Source organism: Callorhinus ursinus, unplaced genomic scaffold, assembly GCF_003265705.2.
Source record: "Callorhinus ursinus isolate GAN/ISIS: 27379988/994484 unplaced genomic scaffold, GSC_fseal_2.0 scaffold3, whole genome shotgun sequence".
Lineage (NCBI taxonomy): Eukaryota > Metazoa > Chordata > Mammalia > Carnivora > Otariidae > Callorhinus > Callorhinus ursinus.
This window is the reverse complement of record NW_027397065.1, coordinates 2,207,057-2,224,274: the sequence shown is the minus strand read 5'-3', so window position 1 is coordinate 2,224,274 and position 17,218 is coordinate 2,207,057. Positions and strand designations below refer to the sequence as shown.

Here is a 17,218-nt window from a genome sequence, read left to right as displayed (position 1 = left end):
CAACCGGGTAGGCTGTAGAAAGAACAACTGAGACCACAGCCCGAGTAACTAGTGGCTAGGAACTGGCACAAAGAGGGAGGGGTGACCATAATGTCTATTTAGAAACAGGAAGCTGGTCACAGATGGAACAGAAGAAGATGGGGAAGCAATAGGCAGAGATGTTGAAAGAGAGGGATTCATATCAAATGTGAGGTAGGAAGGAACATGGTGGTGGTTCCCGCACATGGTATCAAAACAGGGAATAAGGACTTCAGCAGGCTTTTTAAAGCACAGACTCAATTTAGTTTCTAGGAATCTGAACAAACAAAACAAATGTGTTACAACGAGTTGTTAATTACAAAAAGACCAGTGCTTGCCATGAGTTTTAAAGCAGTTTCAACAGTTCCTAAGTCTGAAGGGTGAAAAAAGAAAGAAAAACTCTGTTCTGAGAGTCAAGAAACCCTGCCCTGGCTTTGCCATTAATTTATTGTGCGACTTTGGGGAAGACATTTAACAGTCTGGGTCTCAGAATGGTCCCTTCCAGCTCGAATTTCTATGAAGCTGTAATTATGAGGCAGATAAGTACCAGTGTTGGGGACCATCTGGAACGCAAAGAGCCAATCTCAGAAGAACTGCAGATTATTTGGTTGTTCCTTTCTCAGCTACATTTAGAACTGTTCTGTAACGGTCCTTCTTGGTTGGCTACCCAGCAGCCATTCTTCTTTCTCCTTTCTAACAAAATTCCCATTCCATTCTCCTGTCTACCCTCCTTCACACACCTTAGAGGAGCCTGAGTCAAACCCAGCCCGAGGGAATGATCTTGATTATCCTAAGTCAGTCACACTGCTCCCATTCCTTTCACCAATGACTGGTTTTGGAAGGAATATAGGAGGCAGTCTTAACTAATGAGATGTGAGGGGATCTCAGCAGGGCAGAAGGGATGCTCCTGGGAGAGGGACATTCATCTTAAGAGTAGAAAGTGAAATTTCAGGTTGTATCATAAAAAAGCTATTAAAGAAAATGCATTCCATGAGTATTAACTGAATCTAACTAAGAAACCTTTTTATAAATATACTTATAAACAATAATTTCCTATCTTCACTAGAGAAAAAATTGTCCTCAATTTTTTTCATTTTTTCAGGAAACTTTTATTTTATAAGCATAATGTTAAAAGCCTGGTCTCCACCTGAATTCAAATTCTGAATCCTTTACTAATACTCTGCAATTTGGGGGTAAATTACTAACTCTCTCATTTTCAGTAGCTTTTTAATTGTGAAAAGTAGTACTTAACTATTGGAGTGAATGTGAGGATTGATAAAATAATGCATATGAAATATAGCTCAGGGATACACAGTGTATTCAGTACTCAATATTTCTTACTAAAATTACTAATTCAGGTTTTCTACAGATACTCTCTTCCTGCTTTCATATCACTAATAGTAAAAAGAAAAGTATTTGAAGCTGTTGGATTTGAAAATTATAACCTTGGTTGCCACTAGAGAAGCAGTGGATAAGTTTATGCTTATAATAAATTGCTCTAAAACTTTTTTCTATGTGCTTTGAGTCATTTCTTGTAAACATGTTTTATCTTCTCTGTGGAACATAGCTAGTATCACATTCAATTTACTAATTCCCATAATATTCCCATAATATTTCCACAGGGCCAGCTTCAGAGCAGACCTTGAGGAAGGTTTATAGACCAAATGCAGGACTATTGTCTCCATTTCCTATTCTGAAACATACTTTGAAGCCAAGGGCCAACAGTCTCTTATGATTATGGGAAAGTAGGCTAATTAAACGTGAAATACATTTAAACCAGTCCAGCTGACTATTCATCATGTCATGATAATATTTGATGTTTGTCAATATGTGGACATCGGTGTTAGATCTCATAACAAAATCAGAGAAAGTGTGACCGTGACCCAGGAATGGGTCTTCTGCATCCTAATTTCCTCTCTAAGACCAACACTCAAAGTCTAACTTTTTGTGCCATGCTTCAACCTTACAAAAGTATCTTTTTTTTTAAGGGAGGGGGAAAATGGTTTTTCATCTATATAACAAGTATATTCATCACTTGCCTTAAGATTGCCCCAAGACAAGGCTAGCGAAGGAAGCCCCTGCATTAAAAATACAAGGGAGAGATCAGTCATGTCTTAAATATATCTACATAAATATATTTTAACAAATTCTCAACATTCAAAAACTAGAGTTTTCACAGTAAGTCTCAGATCTCTTTTGACAAATCAGATCAAACAACTCTAGGTCCATATTCTTGCTGACCAGTCATCAGCACTAGGCAAGGAGCAGGCTCTCACCCTGGCTCTGTGTACTCAAGGTCATCACTTGCCCCACTCGGCTTCTCATCCATTTCTACTCCATTCCTGTTCCCTTTAGGCACCTGATTTAAAGAATGGTCATTTATTTCTTTAGTAAATATCTCAGAGTGCTTTTACTGATCTTAATTGCCTTAGAACTACATTTCTGTGGTCTCTTCCTTGGCGTCTACGGGCATTCATTCTATTTCTCTAATTTTCTTAAGGCTATGTCCATGTTCATGTTGTTAAAGCACACTATTTACCTTCTGCATTTGATCTTACTAGATAAGAAACTTTCTAAAACCTTTCTTTTTTTTTAGTACCACTCTAACCCCCCACTTCTATTCTTCCCTCTTCCATGTCTTGTAAGCATAATCTGCTAGTGATAACGAGTCTGTCTGCATAGAAAGACCTAGGAGATATGAAAGCCAGTGGCTATATTTAGCCTTCACTCCAGTGAAATCAGTGAGAAGAGGAGAAAGTCATCAAACAATCAAGGCACAGCTGACTGAAGCTGTTTAATTGCCTGAGAGACAGAAGAGACAAGGTTAACAGGACTCTTATACATGACAAATGTCTGCAAAAAGGGTAAGGGTCATGCCAAGGATGGGCTGCCTTGAAGAAAGAGAGCCAAGTTTCTAGTAAACAGATATTTAATATTCTCCCTTAATCCTCCCTTAATCTTAGGGAAGATCCTCTGAACAAAGGGTGACTTAAGGACACAGACATAGAGATTTTGTCTTCTTGTCTTCAAATTAGTTACCCTAGACAACCAACTGTCTAGGACACCTCAACCACAAGGTGAATATAATGAGTACTGCCTACCATCTTGCTCCTGGGTATGTTCTCACAGGAAGAATCACCGCAACGCAGAGGGAAATATCATGGTTTAAGCAGGACATCTTATAAATTTATTTCACAGGAGTAACTGAGCCATGTGAATTTATCACTAACCTGTGACTGGATTCCTGAATCGGGACATAGCTAAGCTTTCTCATGTCATTGCCCCTTGGTACTAGCCTTTTCTCTGCCTGGCTAACTCCTTCCTCATTACTCTGTCTAAAACACTGCATTCTCTATTCCTTTTGCCATGCTCTGTTTTCATCCCAGCACATAGCACATATCATTTTATTTATATATTTGGGAATTGCCTTTCTCTACTCACCATAATATAAGCTCTGGGAGAGTAGTCTTTGATGTTTTGTTCATTGCTCAGGACACTCAATAAAATATGCTCATTTTTCTTACATAATAAGATGCATATTATAAACACTGTTTGGTACATTCCTTTCTTCATTTAAAATGCAGGGTATCTTGGAGAATGTTCCAAATCAGCAAATACAGGTTTTCTGGGTTGTTTTTAACAACCATATAGTTTTCCATTAGATGAATGCAGCATCTTGTATTTCACGAGTTCCTATGATAAGCCTTTAAGCTGGCTTCATATTTTTGCTATTAGAAACAATGCTGCAAAGGGCATCCTTGTCCATTTGTCTTGGGTGACATTTGTGCCAATATCTATATGACAATGTCCAGAAGAGACTTGCTGGGTCAAGAGTATATGCATTTTTTTTAAATTTTCTGGTAGCTCTTACCAAATTATTTTGTAAAGAAGATGAACCTATTTATATTGTCACAGTAGTATGTGAGAGATTCACTTTCCCCCACAACCTGGCTGACACAACCTTCATCGAACTTTTTTATCTTTACTGCTGTGATGGATGAAAACATAGTGCGGTATATCATTGTTTTTCAATTACTATTTCTTTAATTATGAATGAGACTGAGCAATTTCTCATATGATTAAAAAAATATTTGTTCTTCTGCCAACTGCCTGTATTTCACATTTGATATTTTTTGGATGGGTTGTGGCCTTTTACTTATTTGTAAAAGTTCTTGGTATACCAAAAAAGAGTTATTAGCTCTTTGTCTCTCATCTGTTCCAAATGTGTTACTTGTTTTTGTTAAATAATTTAATTGTTATTTACTCATACTTATCAGTCTTTTCTAGTATGGCTTCTGGATTTTATCTTTTGCTTAGAACAGGTTTCTCTACTTCTATTTTATTATTTTAAAAATCCTGTAATTTCTTCTAGTTTTTTTTAATTTTATTTTAGCTTTGAGAGAGAGAAAGAGAGAACATGTACAAGCCGGGGTGGGGCAGGGGGCAGAAGCAGAGGGAAAGAGAGATTCTTAAGCAGGCTCCACACCCAGGATAGAGCCCCACATGGAGCTGGATCTCATGACCCTCAGATCATGACCTGAGCCGAAACCAAGAGTAGGAAGCTTAACGGACTGAGCCTCCCAGGCGCCCCCTCTAGTTATTTTTTTAATTTCATTCTCTACATCTCATATTTGGTCATCTTAACTTTATTTGAGGAAAACAAATGAAGTAGAGATTGACTCTTATTCTGAGTGGACCAATCAGTTGTCCCCAAATCATTTGTTGAATAATCTTTCTTTTCCACTGAATTTCCATGTCCATTCTAGTATATTTCTGGACTCTGTCTCCTGTTAAGTGAAACTAGACAATTCTTAAAGCAAAATGCTCCTACCTAACTCACTTTATAGATTTAGTAGGAAATATGTGATTTAGGTAATAGTGTTTTTATTGAGATTATAGAATTAGATCAATATGAGTCCCCGGGATGTAATATTAACACCATTTATTTGTATAGTTTTCCATTTGCCAAAGCTTTCCCACAGGTATTCACCGTTTTGATGTGTATAACTGTATATGCATTTAATAGATTCTGACATCAAGCTTTTTGATTCCAAGTCTAGTGTTCATTCCACCACACCATAGGTAATAGCAACTCAGTAATAATAAAAAATTATTGTCACATATTACATATGTGTTTATTATAAGCTATGTAATCTCATTTTTACAGACATAAGCACCTCTTAAAATTCTTAAAAGACAACTAACAACTATATTAAAAGGAACTGCCAAACATTAAAAAAAAAAATTCTTAAAAGAACGAGGTAGGATATATATAGATACAGAAATGAGGTAAATTTAAACATAGATGTGCATTCACACCCTTTTATAGTTGATAGATCTATCCAGAGGAGTTTCAGGAAACATAAAAGACAAACACATTCAACAAAGTCACTTTGCCCTGACCACTGAAATACAACCACCCTGGCACATTCAATGATAAGAACCTAGCAGAGTAAAAACAAAACAAACAAACAAAAAACAACCCAAACACTGGAGAATACATATAAATACAATATAAACACATAAATGTACATTTATGTATTTATGTGTGGGGGGAGTGGGTGTAATTTACTAAATCTAGGCTACCAGAGGAAACAGGCAAAAACTCACTAATAGAAGCAGAGCTTGACCAAGACATTTATCTCTAGGGATTTGTCTGCCTTCGGCTCAGGTCATGATCCCAGGGTCCTGGGATCAAGTCCTGAATCGTGCTCCTTGCTTAGCAGGGAGTCGGCTTCTCCCTCTTCCTCAGCCTGCTGCTCCCCCCAGTGTGTGCTCTCTCTCTCTCTGACAAAATAAAATAAAATAAAATAAAATAAAATAAAATAAAAGACATTTATCTCTACTTCTTGTTCTTTTTTTCTTTTTTAAAGATTTTATATATTTATTTGAGATAGAGAGAACAAGCAGGGGCAGGGGGAGAAGCAGTGGAGAGGCTTGATCCCAGGATCCTGAGTTCATGACCTGAGCCGAAGGCAGCCGCTCAACCGACTGAGCCACCCACGCACCCATCTACTTCCTCTTGTTCTGATTCCCAATCAGAGGGAGTACCAGCCTTGTGTTTTCTGGTAAAGTATAGACCTATGCAACAATCAGCATGTTTTCTCAGACTAGAGCAACTCACCCCCAACAATTAGTGTGAGTCCTCACTGGTTTCTCTAGGTGGGGGTGAAATAATCATCTACTATGGTATAGTCACTGATTCTTCTCAAGAGAACCGTGTATCTTGAGAAGTTGGGTCAGTCATAGGGCAATATCCCATTTTAAATATCGTGTCTAGTGATGTCTGTCAATGAATAAAGTCAACAAAACTGTTTAAACTGCAGTAGGAAAGAAAAGCTTGGTTTTGTGACTATTGGAAGATAGCCTTGGTGGGTCTTTATGCTCTCAAAGGCTCTGAAGCTCAATTAGTGATCACTCATCAACCACAAAGTACTTATGCATAATAATGTGAGGAAAGAGAGAACAAAGACTATATTTTTAACATTAATCATATTTAACCTTAAGTTAGCTTTTTAGGTCCTTTGCAAACAGAATTTACAAGCATGAAGACATAGGTATCTTAGAATATCAGAGACATTCCCCTCCGGTTTGCAAGCACAGAGAAAAATTAGAGGAAACATACACCTGTAAGCATATAAAGCTAGGGGGGATTCTTTTCAAACTTCATTTTTTTAAAGCAGAAACAATTTAGGAATAACTTTTAATTTATCTACTAGGAAAAACAAACTAAAAGCTTGAATTCTGACATAAACCCTTAGACGGTCTCGTTCTTATCCCTCTTTCCACCACCCCCAAGATTAAGGACTGTGGACTTCCTGCTGGAGGAAGTAATTGCTCAATCACTTTGGAATCCACGGGAACCCTTTGCTGTATTAGTTTGGACAGACATATACAATTGTGAAATCTTCCTTTTTTTTACTGAGAGATCGCACTAGAAGTCAGTCCCTGAGACCTTCTGCCTGATATGCTCTTATATCCAAGTGACATATTCTCGGAACTGGGAACAGATTTCATCTCAGAAAACTAGTTGTTGCTCCCATTGATGCCTTCCCATTTTTATATTAAACTCACAACATCCTATTTCAGGACGTCACATGAATATTTTCATGATAGCTTTGGCACAGTTGACAAGCAGTACTTAAAATAATTTAGGTCACAGCTTTTAGAAGGAGTCAAAAAGAAAGGGAAAGTGTATCAATTAGATAATCAGAATTTGAGATCTCAGAGATCCTTAAAACCCTGTTCTCTGAAGTAAAGCAAGGAAGCAAGAGAGTTTAAAATGCAGCTCTAAGTGGCAGTGTCTAGACTGCGCCACGTTCCCCCAAGTTACTAGCTCCGTCGTTTCATAAATGTGTGCTGAGCTCCCACTGTGGGCCAAACCCGTGCTAAGGGTCCTGATGCACAGGGACCGAGTTACACCCGCAGCCCCTTAATGTTTGCGCTCATTGGAATTACATCAGTCCTGTCAAATGGCAATCGTTCGCCATTCTAGACGCACGACAGTCTGGACGTGATTATCCTGTAATTGACTAAAAATAGTCTTTAAACCTACTTGAACGTATTTTAAAAGTCAATATATGGAGTACAGAATAAACTCGTGTCATTTTTCTGTCAAAAAAGTTTGCTTGGAGTAAATCTTTACTTCCTGTTGCAAGGCAAACACTCCTACCGCTCCCAAGAAGCAAGAAAAATTGTTTTCACATTATTAATAAGAGTGTTTAGCACCTCCTGGACCTAAGTCGGGTAGCAGCCAGCAGCAGCCCGAAGCCTAAGCGCGGAGGGCGCGACCGCGGAGCTTCCACCCGTGAGCCCCGCCCAGCCTTTCCCCGCCCCTCCCCGCCCCCGCCGAAAGCGCAAGGCCCCGCCCCCATTGGCCTCTGGGCGGGGACCCGAGGCGCTGCGCCAGCGTTCCGGCTGGGCGGACTGCCGGTTCGGCAGAGCGGTTGTCTCAGAGCCCAAGTCACACCCGTCTCTGGCCGGGAACTAAAGCCCCAGCCCACGTGGCGGCGGCTGGAGAACTCCGGCGTAGCGAGGAGCGCCCGGCGCGGCTCCTACCCCGCGCCTGCTGAGCGAGTTGGGCTCGGCCCGAGGCCCCAGCCGCTTTAAAGGGCTCGTTTCTCCCCTACCCGTCCATCCTGGGACGCCGCTTTAGTCGCATTGGTTGTCACTTATTAAAATATATCCTAAAACAAGACGCGAAATTCGGCCTCAAACTTCGAAACGTACCCTACCTGTCCTCTCCTGGCTGTTTGCGTCCGTCAGCCCCATCTCCGCTCCCTTCTTCTTCCCCCTTCGTCCCCTATCCACTTCTTTACCCTTCCCTTCCCTTCTCCTTTTTCCTCCTGGCGCACTCCTTCCCCCAAAATTTCCATGTTCGATGTGTGTCTTGAAATTGATTAAGTTTAAACTTTGGATTAGGGGCCTTTCTTTTGCCATATCCTGGGGCGGGGCCCTAGTATTGGGTTCAAGTGGTCAAGGGCCTTAGTAAAGTTTCCAAAAGTAAAGCATTCTGTATTATATTTCTTAAAGTGATGCGTAAATTGAACAACAAGCCCTCCAAAACCTGGATTCGCCCCTGGCCATGTGTGTTCGTCCACCAAGCTTCAGACTTGGCCCAGAGCGCGGCGCACATCCCCGAGGACTCGCGAGCTGGCGCTTCTGCACTTCGCAAAGACAAGGTCTCCTTTCAGGGTCCTCCAAATCCCTAGATTTACGTCGCAGAGTCTGAAATAGAAAACTTAACGACTAAAGGTTCTTCATCTTGAATATATGGTTGTAAAAGTGGCTCGCTTGGGGTTTTCTGAGGGGGGAGGTGGGGGGCTCGGTTTCCTCCACCTGTGCTACACTTCTCCATTAGGGGGCGCCCACACCCGCCACAAAACACCCTATTCCTAGACATCTGGGTTCTGCAAGCCCTAAGCACGCCTACTAGGGGCAGATCCGAGGGAGCTCACTGCCTCTCTCGCTCCTCCCTCCTAGCCTGCATCCGCGGACCGGGGAGGCAGGGATTTCACACTAGCCATTCATTTGTCAGCCGTGGGGGAGGGGACGCAGGAGCGAGACTGAACAGAGGCTGGGAGAGGGGAAGAGAGGCAGAGAAGATGGAGACAGAAGAGGGAGACACAAAGATGAGAAACGGGACACAGCGAGACTGTCTTTCAGTCTGTGGGTGTGCGCACGGTGCGACAGCTCTCCAGGCGTTGCGTAGATTTCTTCCCCACCCCCACCCCCCGCGCAGCATCTCCCGGGCACAAGCAGGACTTGCTGGGGCGCAGCTGGATCGGAGAGTAAATAGTTTAAGCTATGACACTATTTCTAACCCGCTCTCCGCTGCCTAACACACAGACCGCTCCACGCCCAGTGACACAGACAGCAAGCCGGGACAGCCCTGTGGCCCCCATATCCGCACGCACTGGGGATGTCGCCCCGCGGCGCCCACACCTCTGTAGGGTGGCGAGACGCTCCAGCCTAGGGCGTCCCCCGGAGCTCCCGGCACACGTTCTCCCTGGCCGCTGGATTAGCCAGTAAAGTTGCTCAACTAGGGCGAAGAGCTGGGAGGGTGTGGAGAGATGGAAGGAAAAGAAGGACCCGCTTTAGTCGGGGCGAGAAGGCTGGTCCTAGAGGCCCCAGATTCGGGTCCCCGCGCCACCTTTGTCTAGAGAGCGCTCTGAGCGCTGGTTTGCTCTTTGAGACCGGAGTGGAAGCCTCCACTTCGCTCTTCTGGGTGAGAGAAAATTCTTGCACATCGCTGATGGTTTAAGGCAAGCTTTTCCCGCCCAGGCGCTTCCCAGACCGCCGCGGCACTCCAACAACCCCACCCCCATCCCCTGCTCCCTCCCGGCCGGCCCCTGTGCTCCGCGCGCAGGACAAAAGAACCCAGGGGCACCAGGGAGGGCCTTGACAGCCCCCAAGTCTCCAAAGAGACGCAGCCCAGGCACCCCGCACATCCCCCGGCCGGACCTCTTTCCAGACTGCTTGCGGGCAGGGTGGGGGGAGGGTCAACGTCCGCCCAGGTCCCGGGTTGCTGCGGCGCGGGATCGTCCTGTCAGGAGCTGCCCTGGAGCAGCATTCCAGGAACGCCGGGCACTGACCACACACCAGGGGCCCGGGAGCCAGGTGGCCCGCACCGGGGCGGCTTCGGGGACTTGCAAGTGGACAAGTCTCCGGAGTCCCCATTCAAACTTTTGCCTCGAGCAGGTTAACAAAAAAAGCTCAAGGTGCCAGCGGTCCCTCCAGCTCTCCAGCTCAAGACCCCAATACTTTTCTAAGGATTCTCTACAATTCTCTTTCCTCCCTTCCCCCAATTCCGTTAGTCCTTCTACCCCCACCCCATTCCGGGCTTCTTTTGTCTGGATCTTTTCAGCACCACGGTCCCTCGGTATTCCTCTCTCCAAACGTCCTTCTGAAAGTTACCTGCATTTTTAAAGTGCATATATTTTCTTAACTTCTCCTCACAGCTAGTTCTCTTTGCCTTAATTAAAACCTCCTACCAATTAAAATGTACTTCGTTTTTCTAAGCTCGCTCGTTTTTGTTGGTTTTTTCTTTCTTTCTTTCTCTCTTTTTTTTTAAGGGGGAACAAAAGAAACGTGATTACCTTGAAAGGCGGCTTATTGCAGTTTGGGGGAAAAATCACCGCAGCGCTGCGCGAATGGGCTCGGTGTTGCCGGGGCGGGTCACATAGGAAGCTCGGTGGCCTGGGGAAGGGTGCGGAGGGTGCGGGACGGTGCTGAAGGATGCAGGAGGATGCGGGGCTGGCCGCAGATCCCGGTCCCAGCGCCTGTCCACAGCACCTAATGTTCGCGGCTGTTGCTCCCGCCCGCCTGGAGTTCTTCCCCAGAAAGGCTCGGGGCAGCTCGCCTGCAAGTTCAAATGCGGGTTGTGACACCCATCATCATTATATCACTGTACCGTCAGCACCGAGGAGGAGACTCAGCGAGGAGGAGGAGGAGGAGGAAGAGGAGGAGGGTTCATTCACAGGCTCCTGAAGCGCTCGGCAGCTTCAGCCACTCCTAAGAGCCCAGGCTTGGAAAGCAGGCAGAGGGGCGGAAAGGCAGCTCCCCGCGCCTGCGGTAGGGACCGCCTGCCTCCCTCCCCAGGCACTCCCACCTCTCGGCGTTTCTTCCTGACAAGAAGTACCAATCGGCTTGGGGACAGCAGCGCTCCCCATTCAGCGACTCACTAAGTAACATCGCGCTGTGCGCACGGAAACCACTGCCCTCCCACCCCTCCCCACCCCCACTTCCCCGCCCCCTGTGCTGCCAGTTCTGGGTTAGGGGAAAGGAGCCCCCAGGCTCTGGTGGGGCAGGCCAGCACTAGACAATTGCGCACCCTCAGTTCTTCTTGGGAGCGAATGAAACTCTGTAAAATCAGCAGAGAACTTGGTTACAGCGTGTTTACGCGGCCACAGAACCTGCCTGTCCCATCCGAGGGATGTGTCAGGCTTGCGCCTCCGGCCAACCTGAAAGAGACACTGAGAAAACCAGATCCATCTAAGACGTAGAAGGAAAGTGTAAGAACTGCCTTACCCGGGAACTGCCCAAAGGGGAGCCCGACGTCATAGCGCAATTTACAAAGACCCTGGTAATAAAGGCTTGGACAGGAAATTCCCCGAAGCAAATCCCCTGTCGGATTTCAACAGATTGTCTAACTCTGCCACAAACGTACAGAAGTCTAGATTTTGCTTTCTTCCTTCTTCCTTTCCCTTAGTTTTTCAAAGTGTCCCTCATGGTAGAATATTTAATAATTTTTCTGAGTAACAGAGACTCCTTGGATGTATCAATCCCCTTCCTTGTGGTCAGGAAATGGGACCACAATCTTTCTTGAGTTTTTGTGATTTTTGTTTTCAGCCAGGCTGACCAACTATGTAAACAACATCAACACAAGGAAGAGTCCCCTGCATTGTGTTACAAAAGGTTTCCTATAGGACCTTAAGAGAGCAAAGGGTCAACCAGTTGACACAAAGGATTTCTCCCTCTTAGAAAAGAGGGACTTTGTATTTTCCTTTTCTTTGAAGTCAAGTATGAGTTTATACAATGGGAACAAAATAAGTCCAAGGTGCACATCAGTTTCAACATGGGGGATACTGGAGTGGATAGCAAATTTTTCTTTCTACACAAACATGGAAGTATCCTCATGATTTTTCTCTCTGAAGTCTCTACTTAGAAAATTATATCAAATACAACAGTGATGATTAAAGAAAAAAGTCCAGTTTCACTCTAAATTTCTTTGAATGGGTTGGCTTTAGACTCATACTTTAAAACTTGTAGAAGCCTAGACTTCTGTGCACACACATTTATAATGTTTCTTTTCTAAGTTTCTTTTGCAAGTTGTATACATTCTGCATGATGCTAGATTTTAAGTGACAAACAGGTAGAAGTTTTGCTGGGAGAATTTCAGTCCTCAAAATGTGTGCTTTCCATTTCTTCTTATTTATTTATTTATCAGCTCACTACAGTGAATAACATAACTACTAATTACAGGATTTAGGAATCAATTTTTTTGTTTGTTTTACGATGATTTTTTTATTCTTACTATAGTTATTATACCACCGTTCTTAACATTGAAGGTCTATTTCATTAAGTATTTAGAATAACAGAGTCACAGAACAGAATCAGATTTCAACCTTTACATTTAGCAGATAAGCAAACTAAAGCTCAAAAAGTGATTTTTCCTAAAGTCACACAATTACTAGCAGAGCTATTAGCAGAACACAACTCTTGACTCCAGATCCAGTGGCCTTTCCAGCACTCCTCCTAGTAACTTTTTTTAAAGACTTTATTTATTTATTTGACAGAGAAAGACACACAGAGAGAGGGAACACAAGCGGGGAAGTGGAAGAAGGAGAAGCAGGCTTCCTGCCAAGCAGGGAGCCCAAAGCAGGCTAGATCCCAGGGACCTGGGATCATGATCTGAGCTTAAGGCAGACGCTTTAAGGACTGAGCCACCCAGGTGCCCCTCCTAGCAACTTTGTAATCAAGATCACTTCACTCAGAAAGGGAGAAAACTCCTTACTGAAATTTATACTCCAGGTATTAGGACAGACCTTCCTCTGAGACACCTCAAAGTATATATTATTGTTCTCATTCTTAAATTTGAGTAAACCTAGTTGAGTTCCAAAGAGTTTAAATGTCTCGCCTGCGGCCACTTTCTAAGTGGTACATCTGCCAATCTGAAAAGCTTATTATCTTTCCATTACCCTGCTCTCTCTTCATAATACATTTAAGTAAAACATTTCTGCAAAGGAGACCTAAGGCGGAAGAAAGCAACTAATAGCAGATTAATAACCATTTTTAAGGAAATGTTAATATTTAACAGTCCCTGTAAATAATGCCAACTTTACATGATGAAACATGATGAAAAATAAGGGTCAGAGACTACTTACAACCTGAGATATTTTCCTTTATCTTCCCAAATGTGTTTCTCTAGCCCTCTAATGTTTATAGTTCCTTATAACGTCCATGGATATTACAACTCTTGACAGAGCAGTTCTATAGGGCAAAGGCACTTTCTCAGGCCGACTTCACTAGTCAGAACATGGACAATTTTGAACAGCTTTATACCGCATGCCTTTTCTTTACTTCGGCTTGTAATATTGTTTAGAAAATTAAACACTCCTGCAGGCTGCCAAATAACTAAAATGAAACGACACCCCCAAATATCAGCTTGCTTTCTCTAATTTCCCTATAATAGGGAATAAAAAGGAAAGTATACAAGGTACACTCAGAATAGACTCTTTAGATGTGTTATTTCCATTTAACTGTCCTTGAGGACTTCTCTCTCTCTCTCTCCCTCTCCCTCCCTGACTCTCTCTCCCTGTGTCTCTCTTTCTCTCTTCATGAAGACAAAGTGAATGACAGAGCAGTTATTTCTGATTCTCCCACGTTTGAAAAATTATCACAAGGTTTTGAATGGGAAAGTATATCTTTGTAACCTTAAACTAAAACTACTTTGCCCATGACACTCAAGTCTAAATCAAACAGTAATTAAAATCTCATTCTATGTATCCCCCTTTAAATCATGTCCTTGTACTGGGGATATTCTGTATGTAAACTCCATAGTCCCAGGTATTGATAAAGCAAGATCTTCATTCCTAGTGCTGGTGTCTACAAGAAACCAGAAGCCAGAAGCTGCATGCCTTGCTTCGTTGCCTTGATCTTGTCTTCAGGAACTTGGCAGGAGTCAGGGGCAGTCAGCCAATGACTGGACAAGAAAGGTGTAGCTGGCAGGTGGGTGTACAGGGAATTTCATTATCTTCATCTGAACCTCCTTCTGAGCTTTAGCATCACATATCAAGTCTTCTTTTTTAGTGATCAGGTGAAGTGTTCTTAGACATGGTATCATCTTTTGCTGCACCAGGGATGACAAGGTTCCAGTCCCACCTATATGCAGAAAATAGGTTCGCATTTCAAGTCCCCGATCTGGCTGATCCTAGGCACAATATCCTCTGTGGATGGTGAAAAAAATGTGTTGTTAAAAAATGTACCTTTAATGAATTCCACAGTACCTAGAAAAAGGAAGCCAACCTCTAAAATTGCTTCATTATTATTTTTTTAAATAGGTTAAGGACTGATAATTTATCCAACACTTTAAATCCTCTTTGGTTTTCTAGGAAATGCAGAAGTAACATGAGGTCTTTTTGCCTTCCTTAAAAAATAAAAGAAACTCTACAAAAGGCAAAGTGATGGTGGCAATCTTATTACTCTTTAGCCTGAAGTATATAAATTACTCAGAGAAATTAAACACAGACAAATATCTTCAGAAAGCCATGAAAAATTTGATTTTTCCCAGGGTGAGACTTGTTCCCCAACCCCCAAATCAAAATGTTACAGTAAAATGTTTCTTTCAGTAAAAGTTTTTTTTTCCTTCTTTGCTGTAAATGTCCTGTTCATGGTTGGGCAGATCATTCCAGAACTTAACTGGAAGACCATATACATCACGACGGAACTATGCAAGTGAAAGCCAAGTTCCAACATGGAGTGATGGGAAAGGCTGGGCTGCCCAGAGGATGACTTCATTAGGGAGAAGAGAAGTTCTCTGAGTCGGTCCACACGGCAGCCAAATGGCTCAGCACATCTGCGCTCGCCCCCAAGAAAGCTGTTTGGAGCAGAGTATCAAAAATGCCATCGTTTTTATAAAGAAAAAGATTAAGGCATAAATGAAGCAGTCCAACTAAATTGAATCAGAGATAGTATCGACCTTACTCCCCTCCTTGGTCACTTTCTCAAACTCTTTTCTTCCCCTCCTACGGCCTGAGAAATATAGGTCACTTCTTATAAAGCATTTGTCTCACTGAACCAAGATGAACTGAAGGATTTGGTTTCTGAACACAAGGAAGCGGTAGAGATCTTACAATCTATGCGGTAGGGCAGGGAACAACACAGAGGTTTTCTTAAGAGGCAAGACTTCTACAGTTGCTGTTTATTTTCAGTGAATACCAGCTTCCATTTATTTAATCAGAGTACAATGGGACCCAGAGACAAGAAATTTGATGAAAGCTCTATGGATGGTGCAAAAAGCCACCACAGCATCATGAGTGTCTCTGGTGAGCAAAGGTGGGAAGCAAGACAGGAAACAAAGGAAGTTCGACGTAGTGAGAAGAACCTTTGGAGAACTCCAGTATAGGTATCAGAACAAGACACAGAAGTAACAGGCAGGCATTCCATTTTAGTTTTTTCAGCAAAAAGAATTGCAGGACAAGTTGAATGCCAGGGACTTTAGGCTTTTGTCAAAAAATATGAATGATCCCATTTAACCCTGCAATTCAAAGGACATTAAATATTTGCAATAGCTCATCAAGAAAAAAGAAGAGAAGAATATCTGTAAGACTCAGCAAATACTTATCACAAACAGACTGCTCTCAATTTCATTTCTATTTTCTTTGTTCAATCCAACAAGCATTTACCGAGCACTGTTAATGTGTACTGTTTTAGACCTTAGGCATTCAGGCATTATTCAAAAGGTAAGGATTGCTTCTCAGCCTAAAGAAGTTTCTAATCTCTATAGAAAAAATTAATTTATTGGAGTAGCCAAGGTTATTATTTATCTATGTAATGACTAATGAATTTAAAGGGAAAAAAGCATTTGTGTGTGTGTGTGTGTGTGTGTGTGTGTGTGTGTGTGTGTCCATTGGCTGGTCTAATCAGCCATCTTTTAAAAACATGTCCCTGATTACAAATGGATCAGGGGAGAATGATAGCTCAACAAATATCCTCTACAGGAAAATCACTTGCATGCACATATTCTACTGACATTGAGTCCAGGCATTAATCTTGTTGTATATGAAGAAATTGTGTTTCTTATTTTTCCACAATAAAAATAGTTCAGTAGATGTCATGTACTCAGGGTTCATTTTAAGTTTTTGAAGGTCTTCTAGAGTTGATAAATCAAACCAAAGTTGAATGGTGGAAGGAAAGCATTAATGTCATCCTAGCAAGAAAGGAAGGTCAGGGAAATTGATCACACCAAGGACATCAGGGTCTCTGGCTGCTGGACGTGAGTATCAAATGTAGGCATTAGAAAACAAGAGAAAAGAACAGGCACTAAAAATTCTTCTTAGTCATCACAAAGCTGAAATAATTTGATTTTAAATATTGTATTGAATTTATAGGCTTCCTTCAAAAATGCAGTTGAGAATGTGTAATAGCCCTTCCTATCCCCATTTCTGCAACTTTTGGGGGGAAATTTTGTCACTTCTCTCTGATGGTAGTTACCTGTGACTGCCTCCTCTCCCCATATCATTTCACACAATATCTCTCTCCAGCTTTATTGAGATATAAATCACATAGAGCATTATGTAAGTTGAAGGTATACAATGTGATGACTTGATACATGTGTATACTGTGAAATGGTTACCCCAATAAGGTTGGTTAACACATCTTTTACCTTCATAATTAACATTCTGTTGCTGTTGTTCTGGTGAGAACATTAAAGCTCTACTCTCGTAGCGGCTTTCAAGTATACAATACACTATTGTTAACTGTAGTCACCACGCCCTACATTAGATCCCCAGAACTTACTCATCTTATAAGTGAAAGTTTGTAGCCTTTGACCAACATCTCCCCATTTCCCCCATCCCTTAGGCTCAGGCGACCACCATTTTACTCTCAACATGATAAAAGGTTGGCCATATATGACAAGCCCACAGCTAACATCACACTCCACGGTGAAAGGTGGAAAGCTTTTTCTCTAAGGTCAGGT

The 17,218-nt window shown here is 42.5% G+C and overlaps 1 protein-coding gene across 2 annotated transcripts in view; it reads right to left on the bottom strand.

Annotated features, from left to right (window-relative positions):
• Nucleotides 1-11,077, bottom strand: part of VCAN (versican) — a 113,266-nt gene extending 102,189 nt beyond the window's left edge. The window contains exon 1 of one of the 2 annotated variants that reach the window (XM_025866736.2): nt 10,617-11,077. The gene's annotated coding sequence lies outside the window, so the exon portion shown is untranslated. The remainder of the gene's footprint in view (nt 1-10,616) is intronic. The other variant, XM_025866737.2, reaches the window with a different exon arrangement.
• Between the last annotated feature and the right edge of the window lie 6,141 nt (nt 11,078-17,218).